We start from the raw sequence: 9,706 nt of genomic DNA, 5'->3' as shown, positions 1-9,706 counted from the left end.
AGACAAAAAAAAAAAAAAATTGAAAAACGAAAAATTCCAAAATCCGAAATGCTTCTGGCCCCAAGGATTTCGGATAAGGGATTGTCAACCTGTATTCTTAAATGTCTTATCCTTGTACATATCAAATGTACAATGTTTACTAGTCCTTCATTGTACCGGTAATATAAAGTTTCTATCAGGGACTTAAGATTATTGTAAATTATTGCCTTACCATAGCTCTATAATATCTGCACATTAATACTAGATATAAATTTGAATAGGCTGCTATTGTATGTATGAACATTAAAATAAATGAACGTTGGAGAAAAAAGTTATTTTACTGTACCTTATAATTTAAAAATTTTCATATTCATTTTAAGCGATGTCTTTATCTTTTGAAGTACAGTACCTAATAAAATAAAAGATAACATAACTAAAAATCAAAGGTTATGTAAGACAGAAATAACTTTGCAAATAAGATAACCAAAGAAAGTGATATACAGTGGTCCCTCGGTTAACGAACGGTTCGGTTAACGAATTACCTTCCATAAGAATCTTCAATTCGGTTAACGAACAAAAATTCGATTAACGAAATCCTTACGAACATCACGTTTTGTTGTGAGCATCAGCTGATGGGCTAGTCTGCCAATTCAGTAATCTGTTCTATCTTTACATTCGTTTCCAGTGGAGTAAATATCAATAAAGTTGTGCTCTTTAATATTTTTGCATTTTTTATATTAAAATTATTAGTTATTTTAACATTTATTTATCATATTGATAATATATGCAGTACAAGGAACTAGTTTTTTGTGCACCCATCAGATGCGTGAGTCGGCCACAAGGCGTCGGATGAGCTTTGAAAACAGTGGAGAGAGCACCTATTTTGTTGGTGTCTTGAATATTTTTGCATTTTTCATTGAAATTATCGGTCATTCTGAACTTTAGTTAAAATATTGATAATATATAGTAGTACAGTGCAGTGTTGATTTAAATAAAATAATCTTGAATTACACCTAGTGAACTTAAAATTTTATTGGTGAAATGATGGCATCAAGCATGGGTCTCCTGAAAGGTGATTTCTCCTCCATCCCCACTTCCTTCTCTTCTCCCTTCTCCACCCCCACTTCCTTCTCTTCTCCCTTCTCCACCCCCACTTCCTTCTCTTCTCCCTTCTCCACCCCCACTTCCTTCTCTTCTCCCTTCTCCACCCCCACTTCCTTCTCTTCTCCCTTCTCCACCCCTACTTCTAATTCCCATCATCATCATCAACCAGGAGCCTTCTACATACACACCTCAAAGTAAGTGTACTTTACTGCATTTTTTTTTTACTTTGTATGTACTTTTCGGTGAGCTGGAACCATTACCCAATATCCCATTGAAACAATGGATTTGGTTAACGAAAGACCTTCTGGAACGAATTGTGCTCATTAACCGAGGGACCACTGTATCCCCTTCTCCTATTACCCACTCCTCTTTCATTACTTCTAGGAATCGTTGTTAGGTTATTCTTCATGGGGCCAAGCGGAATTTTATAAAAAGAAAGGCCGCTGACCTGATTAACTCTTCTTCTAGTACATCCTTCTGGTCCTTAACCAAAAACATCTGTAATAACTTCTGCACTCTCTCTTTTCTGCCTCTCTTTTAACCTGATAAATCTATAGCCAACTCTTCCCCTGATAAAGCCAATCTTTTTGGCACCTTATTCTCATCTAATTCCATCTTAGACAATTCCAACTCTATCCCTCCTACTCCTGCTCCTCCTACTGAACCTATGCACTTTCCTATTATCTCCACTCGTAGGGCTGCCGGTGTGTTATCCAGGTTGGATGTGAGTAAGGCACACGGACCGGACGGAATACCCCCTCGCGTTCTGAGGGAGTGTGCTTAAGTTCTGGCCCCCCTGCATGTTCGCCTGTTTCGCCTTTGCCTCAAAACCCAAACTTTTCCTTCTTCTTGGAAGCATGCCTTGGCTCATCCTATCATGAAGAAGGGTGACCATTCCAATCCCTCTAACTATCGCTCCATTGCCCTAACTTCATCCCTCTCTAAGATTTTTTTAAACTATCTTAAACTCTCATTTTCTCTGTCACCTTGAACGCCATTCTCTTTTGTCGGATCTACTGGTTATCTGCTCTCCTACTGCATCCATCTTTGGACATCCTCTCTTAGGGGTTATGGGGAAACTTTCGTCATGGCCTTCGACATCTCCAAGGCATTTGACAGGGTATGGCTCAAGTCTTTGCTTTCTAAACTTCTCTCCTATGATTTCTTTCCCCCACTTTGTTCTCCAATTTCTAGCTTCCTTGAGAACCAATCCATGGCAGTTGTTGTCGAGGGATCGATCTCTCGCTTTTTCTCTACCAATAGTGGTGTCCCACAGGGTTCTGTTCTTTCTCCTACTCTCTTCCTTCTTTTTATCAATGATTTACTTCACACTACGACTAATTCTATCTATTCTTACGCTGATGATTCTACCCATCACTCCTCTTCATATTTTTCCCTTCCCCCAATTCTCAAACTAGATCTGTTTCCAGAGCTGATATAATTTCATCTATCAATGCGGGAATCTCCGAATGGGGAGGTAGAAACTTGGTTAAATTCAATAATAATAAAACAGCATTTAACAATTACACTTTCCAAAATAGAAGATCTCCCACCAAACATATTTCAGGATGCAATCATTTTGTCAAATTCTAAAATAGATATGCTAGGTCTCACCATTTCCTCTAAAATGTCATGGAAGCTGCACATACATAACATTGCTAAAGCTACCTCCTGAAAGCTGGGAATGCTGCACAGATGCTGTAGCCTACTAGTCTCTTGAGCAGTCGCTTCAAGTTTATAAGGGATTCATTCGTCCTAACTTGGAGTACTGCTCTCATATCTGGGGTGGCTCTTCTTCTGTCCAACTGTTAGATAGGATGGAATCAAAGGCATTTTGTCTCATTAACTTTCCTCCTTTAGTTGATAATCTCTTCCCTTTCTCTTCACCGAAATGTTGCTTCACTCTCTCTTTTACAGGTACACTCAAGCGCCATAGTTTCGATGCACCTCTACCCCTGACTTGATGGAAGTTGTAGCCTTGGCTTCATACCAAACATCCCCCTCCCCTCACTTCCCCCCACCCTTCATTCAGTGGTGCAATGTAGTAGCTCGAAGCTTCGCTGGATTGTACAAATAGCATTTCATGATGTAATATTCTAAAGAATATATGCACAAGTTTTTTTTTAGTGACTTCACAACACTTTATTTACCATCACAATACAAGAGGGACCGGTCGGTTTGCAGCCCTGACTACTTCCCTCGAGCCAGTAGGGGTAGAGGGTGCATCGAAACTATGGTGCGTGAGTGTACTTTAACAGGCAATGTTTGATGGATTTGGCAACCTGTGTACCACTGGTGTAAGGGGTGGGGGGATGAAATAAGTTTGTTATTCTTTCACTAAATTATTAATACATATGTGTAAGAGGAGAGATAATTTCTTTTATAATTTTACTGTTTTCTATTTATTTTCTATTTAGTATATACAGGTTGTACCCCTCTAGTCCGGCATTCTGTGGTCCAGAAACTCCCGTGGTCCGGAATGACTTTAGTTTGTCCAATAGGTAGATAGGCAGCTTTTTTTATTAAAAAAAACCTATGCCCGGGTGGGCAAAGCCGCGGGAAATTAAGGTTTGTTTACATCCGGCAGTTCGGCTGCTCTCTCTCTCTCTCTCTCTGCTTGTCTATACAGAGTACAACATTTAACCCTTCAATATATATGAGCAGTAAATAAGTGTTGCTTTCATATTCTTATGTAGAGTAATGACGATATGTTTTCACATGTGCGCACTTACATACGCGCAGTCTCACTTTTTTTTTTACCATTAATGGTTAGCTACTTATATTGTTCCATTTATTAACATTAAATAACATTACAGGTACTTCAAACAACCATATTAATTTTTTTACATTAATTTTACTACAGCTAAAATCAGGGTCTTATTTTCTTCAGTTTTATATGTAGAACCAATCAGTCACTGGTTTTGTAAGCTTTAACATAAACAATGCCGGCAGCCGTCTCGTCTCCTCTAATATTCCACGTATTATTAATAAATTGTATTGTTAATTTTGCACACACAAACATTAATTCAATAAAAACAAATTCAGAAGCATTAATTTAAATATATATGAACAGTAAATAAGTGTTGCTTTCATATTCTTATGTAAAGTAATGACGATATGTTTTCACGTGTGCGCATGCGCACTTACATACGCGATCTCTCTTTTTTTTTTTTACCATTATCGTTAGCTACTTTTATTGTTCCATATATTAACATTAAATAACATTACTTAAAACAACCATATTAATTTTACTACAGCTACAGCCAAGGTCTTATTTTCTTCAGTTTTATATGTAGAACCAGTCAGTCACTGGTTTTGTAATCAACATAAACAGTGCTGTGTCATTTCCTCATGTGTTTTAATATTCTACGTATTATTAATGAATTGTATTGCTCATTTTGCACACATAAACATTAATTCATTAAAAAAGACATTCAGTAATAAACAATAATGAATCTTTTGTACATAAGAGAAATGACGCTGTTTACACGATTATGCATGTCGTCTGCATGTTGGCGGGCCGTTCAAACCCGTCGAAATTCAAGTTTCCGCCGTCAAAATTTTTATTTAGTTATTTTTTTGTGTGTTCCAATAAAATACGTTAAGAATTAAAAACTCGCGAAATTTGAGAAGCTACTATACGACATTTAACCCTTCAATATGTCTTCAAAGAGACCATGATGCAGAGAAAGTGGTGCAAGTGCTTCCAAGCATAAGCACAAGTCACTATCTATCCAGGAAAAGGGTGAATTTCCATGGTCCGGCAATTTCCATGGTCCGGCACTGGTCAGGTCCCGAGGTTGCCGGACTAGAGAGGTACAACCTGTAGTACAGTGGTCCCTCGGTTAACGAACGGTTCGATTAACGAAATTTCGGTTAACGAATTACCTCCCATAAGGATCTTCAATTCAGTTCACGAAGAAAACTTAGATTAACGAAATCCTTACGAACAACACATTTTGTTGTGAGCATCAGCTGATGGGCTAGTCTGCCAATTCAGTAATCTGTTCTATGTTTACATTCGTTTCCAGTGGAGTAAATATCATGAAAGTTGTGCTCTTTAATATTTTTGCATTTTTTATATTAAAATTATTTGTCATTTTAACATTTATTTATCATATTGATAATATATGCAGTATAGGGAACTAGTTTTTTGTGCGCCCATCAGCCGCTTGACTCACCCACCAGGCGTCAGTTTGGTTTTGTTTACCGTGGAGTGAGCATCGATTTTGTTGGTGTCTTGAATATTTGTGCATTTCTACATTAAAATTATTAGTCATTCTGAAATTTAGTTAACATATTGATAATATATAGCGTGAATGAATCCGTTCCTCTCTTCTATTCCACTTACACTGGTCATGGTAAGTTTGTGAAATGGAAGTACATTGAACAGTTGCACAACCTCCAAGAACATAAAGGACTTCATTTTGGCAATAAACTGAGAATTGCACACATTTTATGGATAAAAAAAAAATGAAAGCCTAATTAGCTGCACAGTTACTTAGTGAATCAGTTGCAAGGTCTTTACGTTTTGTCTTAATGAAAAAGTAAGTGAATTTGATGGCTGTGAAGCTACTATTGATTTCATTATGATTTTTAATGCACTGTTTGACATAATGAACTCAAGGAATTTACACCCCAGTAGCTACAAATGTAGCAGAAACATATATCAGATCGTTAAAACTCCTTGATGGTCAAGAACTACTGAAGTCCAATCGTAAAACTGGTTTTCTTGGTTTCATATTTTGCATACGGAGTTTGCAGAGCTTATATAAAAATTTGGTGGCATGTCCTAATCCTGTTTTAAGCTTTTTGTTGACATACAAAATGAGTCAAGATCATATTGAATTGCTTTTTGGAAAAATTAGAAACATGGGAAGGATGTAATAACAACCCACAGTTAGGCAGTTTTCTGCCTACCAATACTGACTGTGCCTAGCAGCTGTGAATGCTATCAATAGCTCTACAGCTACAGACGAACAGAAGTATGACGCCCTGGTCTGTTCCCTGTCCACAGAAGTCGCCACACAAGTCTCAGAAGCAATCAATAAGCCCCCAGATGACAACAAATTCACAGCTCTACGAGACACTCTCAAGAGGCGATACCAGCGGCCTTACACCGGTCTCCTGCAAGACCGATCCGGTCTCTCCCTCGGCAACTCAACGCCTGCTCGTCTCTGGGACGAGATGGAGAGACTGAACTCCTGCCACACAGACAGGCTTCTTGACACTGTCCTGCGCCAGCTTCATGCACAGAAGCTCCCTGCAGAAGTTCGCCTCGCCCTGTCCGCACTAGACTACTCTACAACCCCGGCGATCTACGCAGCCACGGCAGACAGAGTGTTCCATGAATACACCGCTGTGCGTCATGCTGCCGTGGACAACTCAGTGGCCACACCTCCACTTAGGTTCGGTCTCATCAACCAGATTAACGCTCCTCAGAGAAGTAGCATTCCACCAGACAAACAAGACATGAAGGACCTGCTACAATCTCTACACCGCAGGATGGACACCCTCGAGCAGCTCTACTTCTCCAAGCCTGCTGCTTTTCCTGTTCCTGCCCCACGCACTGTGTCCTACCGACCCCAACACCCCTGCCCTGCCTCAGACCCTGCCGCCAGCCCCCAGCACAGTGTACCTACCTTCTGTTGGTACCATCAACGTTTTGGTGCCAATGCTAGATGCTGTGAGGCTCCCTGCAACTAGACGAGCAAGCGACGTCAAGGGGGGTTGGTAAACGCCACAACCTCCGTCACTTCAGGCGTCTCACCGCTGCATGTCACCGACCACATCCATGGACTCAGTCACCCACGTGTACGTGCTGCCCAGTGCCTGGACTACCAGTCCTCTAAGATACATCGACACACACGGGCTCCCTTAGAAACTTTTCCTGTACCCATAGGACGCTTCCAGTTAGTGCACCTCGACATCGTGGGACCTCTTCCAGCACCCTGCGGCAACACCTATATCTTTACCTGCATTGATCGTTTCAACAGCTGGACAGAAGCCATTCCCATGCCTAATGCTACAGCAGAGTCAGCCGTCCGCACCTTCCTGTCTGGTCGGGTCTCCCATTTCGGTCCTCCCACGACTGTCATCACTGACCGAGGAGCCCAGTTTGAGTCACAACTCTGGCATAGTCTCCTACAGTTCCTCGGCACTTCCAGGCACTTCACTACTGCTTACCACCCTCAATCCAACGGCATGGTAGAGCGGTTTCATCGGCAGCTAAGGACGCCATCAAGGCACAGCACGACCCCTAGAGCTCCTTGGCATCCGTGCATCACACAAAGAGAACATGGACTGCAGCCCAGCAGATCCGTACCCTTCGTTTGATTTTCAGCCTTTCGTGGGGTACACTGTCGAAAGCCTTGGCAAAATCTAGGTAAATATTGTCGATATTACCACCCTGTTCTAGAATATGGGTCCAAATATCCAATACCTTGAGCAATTGTGTTAAGCAAGAGCGCCCCGGCATAAAACCGTGTTGGCAATCTTTTACAAGGTTGTTTCGTAGTAGATGTTCCATCGCTGCATCTCTGATAATACTCTCAAGTACTTTACATATTATGCTGGTCAGGCTCACCGGTCTATAGTTGTTCGTGGAGTGACTATCGCCCTTCTTGAAGATAGGACTCACATAAGCCACTTTCCATTCACTGGGGACCATTTGTTCATCCAGGCATTTACAAAACAGAATCTTCAGGGGCTCTGCAAGCTCGTTGCACAGCTCTCTTAGCACTCTAGGATGCACCATGTCAGGTCAGGGACTCTTATGGACCTTTAGCCTGGACAGTTTATTTCTAATACCTTCTTCTGTGAACACAATGTGGGTCAGTGCTGTGTCGAACCGTCTGTCCTCAAACGCAGGAAGGTTAGTTGCATCCTCTCTTGTGAACACTGAGGAAAAGAAGCTGTTTAATGCCTCAGCTTTATCCTGGTCAGAATTTGCGTAACTACCATCTTCAAGCCTCAGGTCTGATACTCCTACTCGCGTTTTCAATTTCGACGTTGCATAGCGGTAAAACGCCTTTGGGTTTGACTTGACCTCGCGTGCAACCAGCCTCTGGAACTCCTTTTCAGCCCTCCTACACTCTATCTTTGCTTGGTTTCTGGCTCTTGCATACATCCTCCTGTCTTGCTCATCGTTTGACCCAACCCACTTCTTGAATTTCTGGGTTTTCTTTTTAATTTTGTCGACCGCCGCATGGTTCATGTGTAGGGGTCCCCTCGTATTCCTAGAAGCACTGGGTTTGGTCTTGGGTATATATTTATCGATCAAATGGGTCATTTTACTAGTTATGATATTCAGCGTAGTGTCTGCGTTCTTGTACCTTAATAAGTCAGGCCAGTTGATACCCCTCATCTCTTCCCTCATCCCATTGTAATTTCCCTTGTAATATTTGCACCTTGGCCTGGCCTTATCTTGAACTAGGTAACAGTTAAATCTGAATGACAACACTGTATGGTGACTGGTGCCAACTGGGGCAAGGTGTTCCAGTTTGGCCACCATACCCTCCTCGTTTGTTATGATGAGGTCAAGTGGCTTGGGTGTTTGCTCCCCTCTGTAATGTGTCGGGTCTCTCACATGTTGGAACAGAAAATTATCTGCTACAAAAAGAGTAGCAGGATTATTCAAGTCATTCGGGGTGGACTCGTTTCTCCAGTCGATGTCGCCATAGTTAAAGTCCCCCATGATAAGGAGGTGGCTGGGGTTGAGCATCGCCGCATTGTTTATTAAGGTTCTTAAGTTCCTTTGATTTAGTGGGCCACAGTTTGGGGATCTGTAGATACACCCGACGATAAGTAAGTCCCATCCCTTTAATTTAATTTTACACCACTTGGACTCTTCAAAAACATCCTCTCCCTGTACCCTCGCCTGGCTGGCTCTAAGGTCTTGCTTAGCGTAGATAACCACACCCCTCCTGCAGGATTCTTGAGTTAGGTTCGTAAATGAGTCATATCCAGCAATACTGAACTCACATTCCTCTGGGTCGATTCTCCTGTTCTTGTACAACAGTTCTACAACTCCTACAATATTTGGTTGGTGTACTCTTAGTAGTGTTTCAAACTCTCTCTCTTATCAAGGAACGTGTCAGTATTAGTGTACATGACATTCAAGCCAGAATTTGTTCTCGGTAACGTCTCTGCTCTTAGTAATAAACTCGCTCCACCCACATTCTCAGAAGCTGCAGCATTTGCTAAGTACACTGTATTTTGCAAGGTGTGGTTAGAAATGTCATTGTTTACACGGCGCTCGTTCCCTCCTGTCCGGTAGGCTGAGCTGGTGCCGCCTCCCGGGTGGGGGGTTGAGTGGGTGGAGGGTGCACTGCTGCCCCCTGGCCCTGTGTCGGCACACTTGTTTCCACTACCCTCCCCCTGAGTATAACCCATGTACACATGTCCCCGTTCCTCCTCGACTCCTCCCTCTTCTGCTTCAAGTCCTGCAGGAGCTTCTTGTGCTGTTCCCTCTGCATTACCGTGCGGTCTGAGTGAATAAATACATCCCGAAATGCCTCGCTCCTTGCTAAGTTTTTTGCCTGCCGAATAACTTGCCATTTCTCCTCCTCACTCCCTAGTGTGATCCTGAGGGGGCGAGGCTTAGCCCCCTGCTTTTGTCCCA

Source organism: Homarus americanus, unplaced genomic scaffold (genome assembly GCF_018991925.1).
Source record: "Homarus americanus isolate GMGI-L3 unplaced genomic scaffold, GMGI_Hamer_2.0 scaffold19918, whole genome shotgun sequence".
Lineage (NCBI taxonomy): Eukaryota > Metazoa > Arthropoda > Malacostraca > Decapoda > Nephropidae > Homarus > Homarus americanus.
Note: the sequence above shows the minus strand (reverse complement) of the source record.